This window comes from Brienomyrus brachyistius, chromosome 1 (genome assembly GCF_023856365.1).
Source record: "Brienomyrus brachyistius isolate T26 chromosome 1, BBRACH_0.4, whole genome shotgun sequence".
In the NCBI taxonomy this organism is placed as follows: Eukaryota; Metazoa; Chordata; class Actinopteri; order Osteoglossiformes; family Mormyridae; genus Brienomyrus; species Brienomyrus brachyistius.
The window spans coordinates 42,203,209-42,221,807 of NC_064533.1; the positions used below are offsets into that span (position 1 = coordinate 42,203,209).

Sequence of the window (18,599 nt, forward strand, 5' to 3'; positions counted from 1 at the left end):
ACAGAACCAAAACACAGAACAAACACAAGGACAGAAGCTAGGACATAACCTGACGCAAGACAGGAAATGCAGACCAGGAAGGGAGACACAGAGGGAACAGAAAACGGAGGGGCAAAAGGGCCAGGAGTGAACAGAGGCACAGTGGGATGAGGAGCAGAGACAGGAAGAACAGAGGGACAAGGAGGAAACAGAGGAGGCCAGATGGGAAAGGCTGGGGGACAAAGGGGAGCCCAAGGGAGCCACAGTGGGCGATGGGCTTCAGCCGGAGGGGCCGCAGGCGACTGGGAGGCCGAAGGAGGGGACCTTGGAGGGGCCGAGGAGACAGGCCAAGGGGATGAGGAGGGAGTCGGAGGGGGCACCAGGGGAGGTGTGACAAGGAAGCAGGAGGGGACACGGGCGAAGGTAAGGAGGGAGCGGCAGCCGGCAACGGCGTGGCCACAGCAGGCAAAGGCGACGTCCACCGACGCGCCGGAGTAGGGGGACCCGCAGGCGACCGACGAGGCATCAGAGGCGGGACCGAGGAGGAAAGGGTACACGGGACACAAAGGGATCTTTTTTTATAGTTTTTTAAATATATTTTATACACACCATCACAAACACCAGGTGTAACAGACTTGTGACAATGGCCAAAACAACAAACAAAACACCGTTACTGAACGAATCCCAGTCTAAGCCAATCCTATGTGAGAAACAAATTACAAAAAAAACAACAATACTAACTCCTGGCTCCCTAAGCAAACCAACAATAAAACACCACATCTTGCAAAACAAACAGGCAGTCACTCCTTACACACCTAGGTACGCACACACAGGAAACACAAAATCCGGGCAACAGTACCAAAGAGAAAAAGCAAAAGGGTAGTCAAAAACACAGGCGGAAGGTCGAATCAGAAAACAACAAACCAGGGCGGAAGTACAAAAAAAGGGCGAAGCGAAAATCATAAACCAAAACTCTCATACACAATAGTCCAAAACCAATACAAGAAAATCAATGAGCAGAGCTTTCGAGCTGTGGCCTTTCGTCTCCAGAAGCAGGAAGTAGTGCCGAAGACAGGGGGTGTGGCCAGGTCTGGGTGGTAGAGCCGAAGGGAGCAATTGGCGAATAGCGTCAAGCAGCACATCCGGAGGACCTGCAGGGCAACAGCCCGAACCTAACGGCACGTAATAAAGGACTGTAAAAATGGTTTGGTTAAAAGTATTCAGGTTTTATGTTACGTTAATAATTACTCCATTTTGCTATGCAGTCTTGCTGAGTATGCTATGTCTTTAATATGTTCGGACCCTAGTCCACAGTTTAGATTTGTTGGATCGCTAGTTTATCGGAAGTTGTGAGAATTAAGGTGGGACCTGCCGCTAGTCACTGTTGGGAGGCTGGCATGACAGAGATTTAAGTGGGCAATGTTCGCCCGATCGAACTGGATTTATTAGAGGACGGTTCTCCTTTACTAATATTTGGAAACTATTCAGTATAATTCATTCCTCTACATCAGGGGTAGCCAATCTTTTCCGCAAAGGGCCGGTGTGTATGTGGGTTTTTGGGATAACCTTTAGGTCAGTTGTTCAAACCCAGGTGTGAGGACTCTTCAGCCAATCAGTCCTCAAATTAGTAATATAATTAGGGAGTTGCAGCAAAAACCTGCATACACATGCGCTACATCATCAGATACTCCTGAGGTGGTTGTCTCCTTGGATGAAGAGAAGGCATTCGATCAGGTTGAATGGAATTACATTTTTGCTGTGCTGGAGAGATTTGGGTTTGGATCAAGGATTATTTCTTGGATTCGGCTGCTTTATTCATCACCAAAAACATCAGTAGTTACAAATACTTTACGGTCTCAGTTTTTCCCACTATCTAGAGCCACAAGACAAGGGTGCCTTCTTAGTCCTTTACTGTTTACGTTAGTCATAGAGCCACTATCCATTAAACTTAAATCATTATCATCTGTTCACGGTATTAATTGATGGGGTAAAGAGCATAAAGTAAGCCTTTATGTAGACGATTTATTGTTATACTTATCTGGCCCAGTACTATGTACCCCACATGCTGTGAAGACTTTGCATACTTTTGGCAGTTTTTCAGGATATAAGTTAAATTTCTTCAAAAGCGAATGCTGGAGTGTTCTGCATCTGTCTCTTGCAGGGAAAGTTGGTTGTATAAAGATGAATGTATTACAAAGACTTTTATATTTGTTTCAATGTATCCCAGTTTTTCTCCCAAAGTGCTTTTTTAAATAAGTGAATAAACTAATATCTGAATTCTTATGGAAGGGAGGATTGCCAAGAATACGCAGGGAATTTCTTCAATGGCATAGAATAGAAGGTGGGCTTGCACCAATGCTATATAACTGGTTGACCAACATACAGAAAATTGTATATTGGGTCCAATCTCCATTATTCGACTGGTGCGAAATGGAATCTACTTCATGTTATCCTATTCCTTTCCTGCTCTATTTACTACAAAATTACCTTGTTCTTTTTCACAATACACATCATGCCCAATTGTTAATAGTACCCTGAAAATTTGGACACAATTTCGACACCATTTAAAATTATTAGACATCTCTTTAAGGGCCCCTACACTGTAAAAAATAAAAAGAATTTATGGTGAATTATTGGCAGCTGTGGTTGCCAGAATTTCACCGTAAAAAATAAAGTGTTAATGTAATAAACATAATGTGAGGTAAACCCGGGCAGGGAAACACGGACCCAGAGATGTGAGACAACGTGATCTTTATTAGATCAGACAGGCAAAGGGCTTTCAGAGGGCACAGCAAAGACAATGGTCGTAGTCGGAAGGCAGGGTCGGATGCCAGAGTGGTCAGTCCTACAAGCAGGCACGGGACACGGAGACGAAGGGAAGGGAAGACGAGAGGTCCCGGGGCTGGCAGGGAAGGCAGGACAGGAGGATCAGGAACGAGGGCTGGCCTGGGGAAGGAAGGCAGGCAGGGTGAGGAGCACACAAAAGGTAGACAGATGCGGCAAGGAATGAGGGAAAGACACCAGACAAGAAAGCGCTCGGTCTCGCATGAAACCATCGGCAAATACTTCACCACCTTTGCTGCATGCATCTTCCCTTTGTATTACCCCTCATTAAGCCTAATTAGGTGCACCAGTTGGTCCGAGGGGGCGTGACACATAATGGTATACTAATTTGGTAACCATAAATTTCACAGAAATATTTGTTTTTTTTACAGTAAATTACTATGAAATAAAAAAATAATGTAAACCTGTCTAAGATAATTCATGTGAAAATAATTTTTTTTTCCCATAAGCTTGATTACAGTCTCCTAGTGATAAAACACACTACAGCTGTATAATATAATAGTTTATGTAAAAGTTCAAATTTACACTAAATTACTGGCAGCTGTGGTTGCCAGAATTTCACTTCAAAAAATAACATCTAACAAATGAGGTAATAAATGTAATAGGGTTGACTGACATAGAATTAACAATCACTATTTTTGGTTATAATTTAGCATAAAAATAATTTTTTAAAAAATTTAAAAAAAACAATGGTAAAATTTTAATTTTTACATTTAATAATTGAATTAATGATTAAATAAGCACTTCCCTGAATAATACCAAACTTACACAATAACCTGTTAATTTTACCTAACAGCGCTTGAAGCTTTCAAAACAGAACAAAAACAAAGTAATAAACATAGACTAATAGAATTTAATATACTTGATACTTGCAGTGGTTGATCTAGCATAACGTGTCTTTTTATCCAGAATTGACAGTGGAGGGTATTCAGCATGGAAAACAGATGGTGTCCGAGAATCTGGAACAGGTTTTGGATCCAATGTGCTTGAGGACTTGCATGCTGTTCTTCAGATGCTCGGTGTAGATTAGCATTCTTTTCCTTGCAGCCTGAAAGCAGATACAAAGCACAGTTAAGCAAACTGGCCATTTCAAACCCAAATAGACATATACCTTTGATCAAGCAAATATACAATCTCACATTTAACACCACCTATTGTGAAAAATTTATTTGGTCCAATGTTCAAATACCACACCCAACTCCAAAATGGCAATGCTATGTGCATAAACTCAGTGGTCAAACAATCCAATAAGGAGTAACCACAATGGAAAAACAAAAAATTAACACTTATGTGAGCTACATTTACTAGAATTTGTAAACGAATCAACAGAGATAAAAAAGTTAAGACTGTAATAACCATTTAAATTAGTTATTAGAATATGTGTAATGACTTTACTTTGTATTATAAGTTTGTTTATTTCTAATTATACTACGGGACCGTTGAATGTTTGAATCTGATTGGCTGACGAACGTTCTGAGGTGTGCAATTATTTTCAGATAAACGCACGGCGAACATTGTTCCAGGTAGCTCTCTTGACTGCATTACAGTTCCATATCACTTCGCATAGTTAACTGTAATAACGGAAATTAGCATACAGTACCTATACAGCACACAGGACTAACAAAAACAACAACATGACAGACGATTTTCCGAAAGTAAATTTTAATATTTACGGTGAATATGAAACTTTCAACAACTGGGCTGCAGCAGTATTAGTTAGCCTAGTGTACCAACTTAAGGGCTACACATGACATTTCTCACTAGCGAGGTAATAACAGCGCTGCATCTTAAAGCAGACTTACAGTTTAGAGACGGTGCTGCAGAACACTGTTGAGGGACACACAGAGGTAGCCTAATTCATACAAGCTCTCTCTCTCTCTCTCTCTCTCTGTTTCTCTTTCTCTGTGTCTCTGTCTCTCTCGCTCTCTATCTAATAACTTCATTATTAACTGCATTAATCTGCTATCAACGGCTCAAGCCACCATTGTCAGCTTTAAAATGACGTTTTAGAACTAGCAAAAGAGTCGTTGGATGAGATGCGGAAGAAATAATCCTACTCACAATAGCGATTTAAGTAGAAAAACCGGACGAATCCCTTGAAATATATCATCTGATCGATGTCTTGAGGTGTGGCAACCGTAGTATAAGCGGAATAATTGACTCCGGACCGTTGAATTATTAGAAAAATAATGCACACCCGAGGTGTAACGGCCCGGAGCCCCAGGACCCACAGCCGCCCCCTGAGCCCCAGCCAAGGCGAGTGAGGGTGAGCCAGGGGTCATGGGACACAGACATGCGTGGTTCTGGCCGGGGTCAACCTCGCCGGGGCGAGGGAAGTGGAGTCATTAGGGAGGTTCCCGAGGGGAGCTGGAATCAGGGGAACTGGAGCAAGGTTAGGGACCGGGACAGGAGCCACTGGGGCAGTAGACACGTACCAGAGTCATAGAGGTAGCCGCAGGAGCTGCGGGCAGAGGCAGAAGGACCCCGGGCAGAGCAGTGAGCAGAGTCGGGACCCTGGGCGGAGCAGCGGGCGGAGCTGGGACCCCGGATGGTACAGCGGGTGGAGCCTGGACCCCAGTCGGTGCAACAGGCGGTGTGACAGCAGAAGCAGGGTGCGGAGCCCTATCTGGAGGCAGGGCCGTGGCAGGCGCCACTCTGAGCCAGCAGGGGGTGGCGCAGTGGCCAGCACTGTGCTGGGTGACGCATCAGGCAGGACAGGCGCCAGCAGGACAGGCAGATCAGACGCCGGCAGGACAGGCAGATCAGGCACGGTCTCCAGTCTGGCTGCCTCACAAGCGGGCGTTGCCCCTTTAAAAGCCTGCAGGATCCACAGGATAGCATCCCAAATCGCCCTGGCCCCATTTAAAGCTAGGCACGTTCACCAGAAGGGGGACGTCTGGTGTGATCGGGGAGTCCTCCCAGCAGCGAGAGAGGCGGGGAGAGAGAAGCGGCTCCCAGAAGAACAGTCCGGGCTACCTCTACACCAGCCACTTTATTAGGTACACCTTGCTAGTACTGGGTTGGACCCCCTTTTGTCTTCAGAACCGCCGTACTCCTTCATGGCATAGATTCAACAAGGTACTGGAAACATTCCTCAGAGATATTGGTCCATATTGACATGATAGCATCATGCAGTTGCTGCACATTTGTCATCCATGATGCGAATCTCCCATTCCACCACATCCCAAAGGTGCTCTATTAGATTGAGATTTGGTGATTGTGGAGGCCATTTGAGTACAGTGAACTCATTGTCATGTTCAAGAAACCAGTCTGAGATGATTTGCGCTATATGACATGGTACATTATCCTGCTGGAAGTAGCCATCAGAAGATGGGTACACTGTGGTCATAAAGGGATAGACATGGTCAGCAACAATACTCAGGTAGGCTGTGGTGTTGCAATGATGATCAGTTAGTACTAAGGGGCCCAAAGTGTGCCAAGAAAATGTCCCCCACACATTACACCACCACCAGCCTGAACCATTGATACAAGGCAGGATGTATCCATGCTTTCATGTTGTTGATGCCAAATTCTGACCCTACCATTCAAATGTCGCAGCAGAAATCGAGACTCATCAGACCAGGCAACATTTTTCCAATCTTCTATTGTCCAATTTCGGTGAGCCTGTGCGAATTGTAGCCTCAGTTTCCTGTTCTTTGCTGACAGGAGTGGCACCCGGTGTGGTCTTCTGCTGCTGTAGCCCATCTGCCTCAAGGTTCGATGTGTTGTGCGTTTGGAGATGCTCTTCTGCATACCTTGGTTGTTACGAGTGGTTATTTGAGTTACTGTTACCTTTCTATCAGCTCGAACAACTCTGGCCATTCTCCTCTGACCTCTGGCATCAACAAGGCATTTTCGCCCACAAAACTGCTGCTCACTGGATGTTTTCCCTTTTCCGGACCATTCTCTGTAAACCCTAGAGATGGTTGTGCGTGACAATCCCAGAAGATCAGCAGTTCCTGCAATACGCAGACCAGCCCGTCTGGCACCAACAACCATGCCACGTTCAAAGTCACTTAAATCACCTTTCTTCCCCATTCTGAAGCTCAGTTTGAACTGCAGCGGTTCATCTTGACCATGTCTACATGCCTAAATGCATTGAGTTGCCAGCATGTGATTGGCTGATCAGTAATTTGTGTCAACGAGCAGTTGGACATGTGTGCCTAATAAAGTGGCCGGTGAGTGTATTCTCTCTGTCCATTTCCTCCTCTTTTTCCTCCCGCTCGCAGTTCTGGTGGTGGATTGCACCATGGATGATCAGGGGGGTGTGGCACACACGAGGACTGGACGCTCAGGTCATAACACTAGGCTGCTCAGTGAAGCCTACAGCAAGCATAAAAAATTGTTGCTAACAATAAAACATTGAAAAATAAGTCTAAATATTACAGTAAATTGTGTTACTAATAAAAATGTAGAAAAAAGGCTAATTATCAGTGCTATCACAAATTTACAAAAAAAATTGCTTAGGATATGGCAATGAGTTAGCTTATGTGGGATGGATACGTACCTCTTTCTTTTATTGTAACGCACATCCGTACGTAGGTATGTGTTACTCACCTTCAAAAGAAGATCCTTCTATCTTAGGAATAATAGAAGCTTTAAATGTACTCTGAAGGATCAGGGTCAAACACTTTTGCAATGATATTTTATTTTAACATGTTAGCTGTCATGTTTAATAACTCAGCTACTTTTTGCCATATAATTATAATAGATCAATTCAAATGAAAGAGCAACCAGAAGAACCAAGTAAATTAAAATGTGTTCATTGCTAAAATTGTCAACTTGACGTTCAACACAGAATTTATATATAAAACAATTTTACATTAAAAAAAATCTGAATTCAAGTGTTTTTTTCCTTCACAAATTAAAAATAAATATATAAAATAAAAATATCCCGTTTTCCTGAAGAAAAAACAACAAATTCACATTCTTAGAAGATAAAAATTAATCTTTTTTTGCACATAATGTTATGAACCGCAGGGCTGGACGGGCAAACAGGCAGGCAGGAAGCAGGGCAGGAAGAGGCAGGCAGGCCAACGACGGGGAAAACCGGGGATTTATTGAGGGCGGAGACGGCTACACACTAACATCATAACATCACAACGTTAATGATGGACACACGACTGTGGAAGATGCGGACTGATATACACAAGACAGGGCGAAAATAATAGGAAACAGCTGGGCATGATCGGGGAAGCACACATGGATAATCAGGGGGCGTGGCACACACGAGGATCGGACGAGCCGGGCATGACACATAACTTATTGTAGCATCAAATACAAATAGAAAATTACAAAAAAACTTTGCTGTTGACCTTGCCAGTAACTATTATTCAGTGCACAAAAATTAAACCCAACCAATAAGAATTGTTGCCATTGCTTCAAAATCTAGTCATTTTTCCTAATAAGTATGTTATTTGTCCTTTAAACTTTACAGTAAACAAATGCCCAAAACTTCTAACAGTTGAAACCAATTCTGAAGACAGTTGAAAGCCAGTTCTGAACAATATTAAATGACTGTTCTTATAAAAACACACCTACTTTCAGAAGCAACAAGAAAAATAATACTTTCAATGTCAGTGGGTAACTGCTATGTTAGAGTAAACACATAAAATAGCCAGTAATGTGTAAGAGCTGAGACTTAACAGAAGTGCAATAAGTCCATCTTTAACATGCCTCTCACCACTCGTGATCCAAGAGATTTGCAATAAGGGTGAGAATTCTTGGGTTCACAGACAGTTGCTTCTTTTTTTTCCACCTTTGTGCCCTTTTCTGGATTGATGGTGAAGAAGCACCTGTATGAGCACAAATTCAACAATCAATGACTAAATCATAAACAATCTGCTGTTCGTATTTTTTTATTTTTTTACTATTTCACCTCTGAAGGAAGTCGAGCGCTGAGGAAAGGTTCACAGGATAGTGAATACTGAGGCAGTAGTAAAATGCAAACATCACACAGATGGCAGAAATGACGGTGAGAATGTTGTCATTTACAACTTTAGTCTACAGCAAGCATGAATCGGCTTGAAGAATAGCAAGAAGATCCTGCAAAAGAAAAAAATGCCATAAACACTTAAAGCAACAGTCATTTTCTTACAAAAATGTTCAGAAACATTTTTTGTGTGTTTTTCTCTATTATAGTGGGAAAAATCTGTAAAGCACTGAAACAAATCCAAATATCTTTACTTGACAAGCTACGTTCAGATAACTGAATATCAACTTACCACAGACGATGATACATTGGAGTTACTGGCAGGTTTTCCACTTGAACCTCATGTGCCAGACATGTTTCTTCAACATGATGAAATAGATTCTTCTCTTTTTCATCAAAATAGGACAGCAGAAGAAGGACCATGTCCTTCATATCCTCTGAGCAGTCTTCCAACTGTCCTCTGAGTATTTTTAGTCTTGTGACTGCCTTTTGCTCTTATCAGCACAAGTGTTTCGCATGAAATCCAGCAGCCGTTATCCCCTTTTCTCCAGAGTGTTAAGGAAGGTCTCTTTCAGTGACACCCGAGTGAGTTTATGGAAGTGGACTGCCAACCTCATGAAACAAGAAAGGCCATTCCTCCTCCAGTTATTGAACAACTTTTAGAAATATGTTTTATGTAGGGAGTATGTCTGTGTGTGTGGGGGGGGGAGGTGTGGGTGTTTAAAATGACAGTTATTAATGGATATATGTTAAGGTTTTTTTTCTTTTCTTTTTTTTTGTATGGTATTGTGCTGACTGCAATGTACTTGATGATTTGTGGCGATGCCAAAGAACAGCAGCTCTCAGAATGAGGAACTGTAAAGAGAAGCAGAATAGATTGGTATTATTTGTACTGTAGAACATTACCTAAGAGCAAAAACTGTTTTAGCAAGAAACCCAAGTTGAATGAAATTGCCTACATTTTAGTTTCACATAGTTTGTTCGACGTAGTTGATCAAACACAAAAGCCACTATTTTCAACTGCTAGTTTTATCCAGAGTGCCCTGAATTTCTCTTCTCGACGAGTTTATGTAGGAAACTGTCTCAACACAAGGCTAAAGGTCAAAACATATGTCTATCAAGCCGCGATGCAGTGTAGGTTTTTTTTGTGTGTGTGTGTGTGTGTGTGGGGGGCAGACGGACGCCAACAGGATTCATGGTGTTCATGTGTTTCTTTTCATGACAGCAGTCAATATAACAACTGAACTAAACATCAGAACATTCCTTTTTATGACAATTATCCACAAAGCATGCAGCTTTTGTCACTGCAGTGTATCTTTCTGGGTACGCAGATATTTTTGTCTGCTTTTCAGGTGATTGATGCAACATATTTTCCGACATGCGCTCTCTGTCCTCTGGTAGGAGTGTGCTCACCTATGTGCACACGTACATAGGGGCGGAACTCTACCATGCGTGATACAGAGAGCAGAGGAGAATTGTAAACATGCGACCATGTACAGACAAAAATGACAAGCTGTGTAAATAACATAAGGTTATTTAGTTTGTTTAATAAAAAGACAATGTATAGACCTGTTATATAGGAAAGGCAACCCTTAATAACTTCTGTTGTGATCTGACGCTATATAGAATTTTTTTTTTATAAAATTAACTTGACCTTCAAGGGGCGTGGGGCAATCCACTAATATAATGGTAGGGGAAACACTGCAATACTCTCACAGCACACAGAGCTATTAATTACTGACTTAGTTACCTGACTAATGTAAGAATGCTTAATAGAATAGTTCATTCATTCATTAACCAATGCATTTGTACAAAACTGAAGTAACATTTAGTAAACTTCAGTACAGAAATGCAAATCAATAAGGATTTTTTGAAAGATATTTATACATTCAGCAATACGTGTCGTATCAAAATATCATTCAATGCAATATGCTTCATACACGTAATACACATTCAAAATACTGATGTAGTAATTCCTTTTTTCGCACATTTTGCACTTTGCAGTTCATTTGCACAACATACACACAACGAAACAACTCTGTGTCCCAAATCACACATTGCTACATTTCACATACTATGTGAATTAACCATATCAAACCTCAGGTACTTTGAGCTTTTTTTTGTATTCCCTTAGTTTTAGACTTATTATATTGTATGTACATGAATCAGGAGCATATCATTTATGGTCTTATTTTTTGGACTATCAGGGCTTCTCAGACATGTGTATGTGTATGTAGGGCAGTGACTCAAACTAGCCACTAAGTGTCGCTGTGGGGCCATGTATTGTACATGGCAGTGAGCATTTTCGGCTGTTTTGTCCCTTACGGGACACAGGAGTGCAAAACTTTGTGCGCAAGTTTCTTTATCTTCGTTTTGCACCATCCCGTAAGGTAAGCTGTAGTATGGCACTGTACCTTATCAGTATATTATCGTACGTAATACCATCCCGTAAGGTGCTGCAGCCAGCCAGGCCCATGTTGCGAAGTAAGGGGGACCGCTGGTGCCTTTGAGTCAATAAAGTGCCGCTTTCAAGTCTGAGCCGCAATCCAAAACTCTGCTTGTGATGCCTCTTGCTCTCCGCAACACTCCCCATCACATATCAGAAACACAACACAGAGCATCAGGGAGATGTAGAGGGTTCCAGGAGGCAGCGGGTGCCCAAAACTGGGCATTACTGGCAGTGCGGGTTACATCTTTGGTGCCGTGACCCAGATTGTGGTTTTCAGAGACAAACAGTGCGGAGAGAGACGGCTTCTCACTGGCTGAAGCTGTACTGCACCACTAATAGCAAGTGGACAGTGTTGCAATCGACACTTTTCCGGAAACCTTGGGGACTGATTGGAGTAATCTGCTTGTTATTTTGGATTTTTGGCTCCCTACCGCAGAGTAAAATAATCCCTACTCTGAAGAGTGTATCCTTGTTCTTTGCTTCCATTTTAGCTGTGGGCGCCAAAAGAACGGAACTCCTACTTGAAACATTGGAGTAAACTATGAGTGTTTTATGCCACAGATATTCTTATGGTGTATATGTATTGTGTGTATTGCATTTAAATGACAACACATTTCCATCTGATTAGAGGTACGTATACCACCGATTTCATTCCGTTGATTGCCCACCATACACCCATTAGACTGTCTTGAAAATTTAAAGTTGAATGAGTATCCAGATTCCCCATTCCCTAGCTTCATCCAAGCTTCATTCCGTGCCACCCACCTGCTGGGCCCGCCTCAAGTCTCATTTCCAGCCCCAAAAAACCCTGGCCCCCCACAAGTATCTCACCATGGGTTCTTGCAGACTCATCAGATCAAGAATGTCCCCATATTTGCTGGTAATACTGACCGTAAGGTGCTTATTGATGACTGGGTATGGGTCATGCAGTATCTTCTGGAGGCAAAGGACCTGCCCACACATCTCTGTTTTTCTACAGTTGTGCGACACTTGGGTGGTGAGGCAAGAAACTAATCCTGAACTTTCCTCCCCATGAGCAGACTCCAGAGAAGGCTTTCAAAGAACTAAGGGCGGAGTATGGGGACACACGAAGCTCTATGGATCCACTGCTTGATTTCTATGAGTGTAGTCAGCAACCAGGAGAGTCTATCTGCTCCTATGCCACTGTGCTGGAAGCAATGTTGCGAGCTCTGGAAGAAAGCCAAAGAGGGGGCAGAACCTTCCCTGACCAGGGGGAGGCCATGAGGAGGTGTATGCAAAGATTGCACCCATGAATCAAGGCTTCTAAGCTTTCGAGAGCTACAAGCTGAGCTCCGTGATCTAGTGAGAGAGACTAAGAGACCCCAGTTCCCCCACAAGTCAAGGAGGACATATGAGCAACTACATGTTGCATCAGAGTGTAGTGCTAGAGATTCAGACAGTGTAGAGATGGAGAATGATAGAGCAAAGCGCATCTCAGAGTTGTCAGAGCTGACTGGGATTGTCAAAATGTTAGCGTGTAACAAAGAGGAAGAGATGGTCAGGTTGTTGCACTTGGAATCAAAGTGCTGCAACTCATACCCTGCCCTTGAGACCCCAGCCACCTGTGAGAAATGTTCCCCAGAGTTCCAGTGTTACATGCCACCGATGTGGGAGACAGGGACACAGCATGGGTCTGCAGAGCAGTCCTCCCTGAACCCAGTTCCCTGCGGGCGTGACAGCCCACCCAGTCTGTACCCCCTCCAGAGGACACTACGCCCCCGTCAGCTCAACCTTTAAACAGGTAGCAACTATGGGCCAGCAGTGAGACCCCTTGCCAAGAGGGCAAAAAGACAGTGATCAAGTAGTAAGCACCCCACCCAGCTCTACACCTCACACTATAGGTCTGACTGGGAGCGAGGAGTTAGCTAGAGCTAGAACTAGTATCCCTATAAGCTAAATTAAACAGGTGTGTTTTTAGTCTACACTTGAATATTGAGAGTGAGCCTGAAACCCGCACATCTGGTGGAAGACCATTCCACATTTGAGGAGGTCTATAGGAGAAAGCTCTGCAGACTGCTATAGCTCTTTCTACCCTAGGTACTAACAGATATCCTGCGCCTTGAGAAGGAAGCAAGCGCGCACAGTTGTATGAGGTAAGCAGGTCACTAAGGTATTCTGGTGAAAGGCCATTCAGTGCTTTATAGGTTAACAGATGTATACAACTGTGTATCATCTGCATAACAATGAAACCAAACACCATGATTTTGAAAAAATGTTACCAAGAGGTAGCTTGTATAGGGTAAACAGTAGCGGGCCCAGTGCTGATCCCTGTGGGACACCATATTTGACTATGGTGGCCTTGGAAGATTCATTGTTCACATGGATATACTGATAGCAATCAGTTAAATAAGAGCGCTGTCCCCTTTATGCCAACCACACCTTCTAACCGGTCCAAGAGGATATTATGGTCCACAGTATCGAATGCTGCAATTAAATCTAGTAATACCGACAGAGATATACAGCCACGGTCAGAAGCCATAAGTAAATCATTCATTACTTTGACTTGAGCGGCTTCTGTGGTTTGGTCTAAAGCCAGACTGATATAATTCATTAGTATTATTTTTCTGTAGGAAAGAAGACAACTGACAAACTACAACCTTTCCATGATCTTTGAATTGAAAGGAAGATTTGAGATAGGTCTATAATTTCCTAAATCACTAGGTTCAAGTTTTGGTTTCTAACATAATAGATACATGTTCCACCAGGATGCCATGACTAATGATCAAATTAAGGGTATGGTTACAGGCATGAGTAGGCCCGACTACATTCTGACATACACCTACAGAGTCAAGAATAGCTGCAAATGCTATTTTTAGAGGATCACTATCTTTCTCCATATGAATGTTAAAATCACCAACAATAACAGCTTTGTCAGTACTGACCACCAGGTTTGTTAAAAAATCACAAACTCCTTAAGAAAATTACTGTACGGCCCAGGCGGTCTATACACAATAACAATGGTGATTTGGGTTTAAGAGTTACAAAGAGATGAGCCAGCAAGAGTATAACTATATAACAGTATAACAGCAAACTATATTTCTCAGACACTCCTAGGTTGGACTGAAAAATTGCTGCAACACCACCGCCTTTGCGATTTGGTCTAGGGTTATCCTTATAACTGTATTTCAGCCGGAGTAGAGCATCCAGTGTGCCCTACCATGGTGTTTTGTGTATTGAACTGAAATTGATGGGAAGTGAAATTAAGTCTAAGCATCCCAGGTGGAAAGGAAATGGATGTATGGTGCAAGATTAAGGCTGGCCCCCAAAGACAGACTTACATAGCCCTGATTGAAAGCCATCCCTCTGTGTAGCCTCCCCAAAATCTTGTGGTTGTCAAAGTACTTGCTAATGTAAAGAGAGGACGAGCCCCAGTCAGAGTCATGAACCTGTCTCAGAAAGCAATCTTCCATCCGCACACACACCTGGCCAAAGTCTTCCTAGTGGACAGGGTGGTGGAGTTTACAGACCGCAAGCAGGAAGAGCGTGACCTAGGAGGAGGCGGTGAGATTTGCCTGAGCATTGGCTAAGTGGTGGCAGGTTTAAGCGTCGACATGAGCGATGTGGCAGTGGAGAATGAGCAGCAGCGCTTACTTCTCAAGGAGCTGGTAGATAGGAATGCAATCGTGTTGTCAAACCATCCTATGGATTATGGACACACAAAGACCGTAGAGTATGAGATTCCCCTGGTGGACACTAAGCCATTCTGGCTCCCATACCAGAAAAATCCCCTTTTTCACAGTGGTAGGATGTGAGGTTTCTCCGAAACCTAGGACAAGCAGCTAGAGAGACTACAGCTGGTGTTCGATCGGCTTAGAAATCATGGGTTGAACGTGAAACCCTCAAAGTGCCAGCTCGGGAGAAAAGAGGTGCAATATCTGATTGATAATAACCCACTCAAGTTTGTGATGACCTCGGCTAAGCTGGACGGTATAGGCCAGCGGTGGGTGTCCTGACTGCCTGCGTTTAACTTTGACGTCCAGTACCGGAGGGGGCAGAGCAACACCAATGCTGATGCATTATCCCGTTTGTCCAACCGTGCAGTCACCCAGGTCCTGCAGACCTGTCCTCAATAGGTGAGAGCCAGCGAGCTGGAGGGAGCAGAATATGCCTCAGCAGCTGGAAACATTGACATTGCTTCACCAGTGGAGGCCGAATACTCTGTGCAGTCCAGTGAATCCTACTTGGATGTGGGGACTGAGTCGCTCCCTGCTATGACAAAGCAGGATATCCATGCAGAACAGAAGGTAGATCCAGTCATTGGGCGTGTATTGCATTTCAGAAGCCGGAACCAAAAGCTTAACCGCAGTCAGAGGGCTGGAGACGACGGGCTGGTGCGCCTCCTCCTAAAGGAGTGGGGGAGGTTAGTGATAAAGGATGGTATCCTGTACCACTGCATCAGAGGGTGTCAGAGGGGTGTAGTGGAACAGCTGATGTTGCCAAAGAAGCTAAGCACACTAGTAATGACCACTCTCCATGATGATTCTGGGCATTTGGGATTTGAAAGGACATTGCAGGCGGTAAGAGAGGAATTTTACTGGCCGAAGATGTTTCAGGAAGTCAAGGCATGGTGTGAGAAGTGCCAGAGGTGCTGCCTTAGGAAGACCCTGACTGCAGGCCTCAGGATTCCCTGGTCAGCGTCCATACTAGTGCCCCCATGGAACTTATACTGTATGTGTAGATTTCCTGACCCTGTAGAAATTTAGGGGTGGCATAGAAAATGTGCTTATCGTGACCAACCATTTTTCCCACTTCGCACAGGCCTACCCCACCAGAAACCAAAAAGCACAGTGGCCAAGGTGCTGTGGAGAATTTTTTTCAGCTGTTTTGGTTTCCCTGTGAAGCTGCATGTAGACAAAGGGTGAAATTTTGAAAGTGCAGTGGTGAGAGAACTGTGTAAGTGTACCGGCATCACTAAAAGTCACACTACTCCCTACCACCCTCAGGGCAATGGAACCACTGAAAGGTTCAACAGGACACTCCAAAACATGTTGGGGATGCTACAGCCTCATTTGAAACCCCGCTGGCATGAGTATATTAATACGATGGCACATGCCTACAACTGTACGCAACATGAATCGACTGGATACACACCATTCTATCTGATGTTTGGCAGACACCCCAGACTCCCAGACTCCTGATCTTTGGACTGTCCACCGAGAATGAGCAGTGTGGGTTGAATTTTTTTTTTGTGTTCACTGTTGGTTGATCTCTGTTGTATTTGGACTGATGTGATGGCAGGGATGTGATGGATCATCAATTAAATCAATTAAAGGAGAGGTGGATGTAGGGCAGTGACTCGAACTAGCCACTAAGTGTCACTGTGGGGCCATGTATTGTGTGACCATTGTCGGCTGTTTCGTCACCGGAGTGCAAAACTTTATTGCGCGCAAGGCGCCATGTTTCTTTATATTCGTTTTGCACAGTCCCATAAGGTAAGCTGTAGTTATGGCTTTTTTTACTCGTGTCTTTGTAGGAAAATGTTACTACTAAGAGCGGCTGATGTGTTGTAGCCGTTCAAGCGGCTGCCGAGTAAACATAGTGCGGGGAAAAATATTTGTTTATCTTATCAGTCATATGGGAATGTACTTTTATTTAAGTTATTTATTTTGGGGAATGTTGTTGGAGGTAGTCGCCAGCAAACCTTTGTTTGAAGTTATATTATTTTGTTTATTATCTCTCTATTAAGGTTTTGATTTCCAGCACAATGTTCTGTTATTTATGATGTTCATTTTGCACTATCCTGTTAGGTGCCTAAGCCAGCCAGGTCTATGTTGTGAAATAAGGGGGACTGCTGGAGCCTGTGAGTCAATAAAGTGCCACTTTTGAGTCTCAGCCACTATCCAAAACCCTGCGTCCGATCCTCTCCGCGACACTCCCATCACATATCAGAAACACAGCGCAGAGTATCAGGGAGGTGTAGAGGGTTCCAATAGGCAGCGGGTGCCCAAAACTGGGCATTACCGGCCGTGCGGATTGCATGTACATATTATCCTTTTTATGAGGAGAAATCAGTCGCGAGTACAGTAAAATCCCGTTATGATGGACTTCAAGGGACCTGGCAAAACAGTCCGTTATATTTAAAGTACGTTACATCCAGAGTTGCTGTACGCTACAGGACACCATTTACTCATGCCACACCCCAACAGACAAAAGTGTGGTGTAGATTATAATGTAGTAATCCAACTTTATCTGACCAGATGCGTGACTATTAATAATCCCGACTACGTTTCTGTACTGGATATCACCTGCACACCACACGCCTTGTAGGCGGAGCCTGCATGTCCGTTATAGCCGAACAAAACTACAGCTGAAAGCGGCCTTGAGGACCAAATTGTTTGTCCGTTATAAGCGAAACACGCGCGCACACACACACACACTGAAACAACATGTCTGCGTCCCAAATCACACAGTGCTACACCTCACATACTATGTAAATTAATCTTAGTAAAGTACAGTTCATTCAGTCATTATCAAACTGCTTAATCCCAACTGGGTGTCATACCTGGCTCATATGATCCTAGTGTGTGCCACGCCCCCCTGATTATCCACGTGTGCTTCCCTGATCGTACCCAGCTGTGTCTGATTATGTTTGCCCAGTCTTGTGTATTTCAGTCCGTGTCTTGCGCTAGTTCCTGGTCCGTCATTGATGTTGTCAATGTCAGTAGTCCGTCCAGTCTTGTTCCTTTCAATAAATTCCCCGTTTACCCCGTGCCTTGCCTGCTCCTTGCCCGCTCTCCCGCCTGAGCGATCACCCATGCTACGGCGATCGTGACACTGGGGTCGCGGGGGTACCTGAGCTTATCCTGGGAACTACAGGGGTAGGGCGAGGACCAATCCTGGGGGCACACACACTCACACCTTACGGGACCAATTTAAAGTTGCCAATTAACCTAAAGTGCATGCTTTTGGGCTGGGAGAGGAAAGCGGAGCCCCAGCAGAAACCCACATGAACATTGCACGCAAACTCCACACAGACGGGCCAACCGATGGATCCAACCCAGGCCCTTCTTCGCTAATCACTGTGCCACCGTGCCGCCCTAAACTAAAACCTTTTTAGGTGAAATAAAAAGCAGATGCTTACCATGTCCGAACAGTGACTTTTAGATAGTCAGGAAGTCTCGTATCAATGCAATATGAAATCCAGTAGATCTTTTCTCAACCACACACCAAAACCATCGGCAATTTCCAGAAACATCTGGAAAGTTATACGTGGTATGAGTAAATCATTCCTATTGGTCAATTCTCTTCATTCAGTTATATGTGAGGAACTGCACATAGCAGCGGCACAGCAACCACCTTGTATGTGTACAACTGATCCTCAAAGTCAGGTCGCCACCCAAGCAAACGGCAAGTTACCAGCCTAAACTGCGCACA

At 43.9% G+C, this 18,599-nt stretch overlaps 1 long non-coding RNA gene across 1 annotated transcript; it reads right to left on the reverse strand.

Annotated features, from left to right (window-relative positions):
• Positions 1-3,567: 3,567 nt before the first annotated feature.
• On the reverse strand, positions 3,568-9,504 carry LOC125704181 (uncharacterized). The gene is made up of 4 exons (XR_007381045.1): positions 9,048-9,504; positions 8,702-8,868; positions 5,259-8,618; positions 3,568-3,871 (listed from the first exon to the last, which is right to left on the reverse strand). It is a non-coding gene; the product is annotated as an uncharacterized LOC125704181 (long non-coding RNA).
• Positions 9,505-18,599: the final 9,095 nt, after the last annotated feature.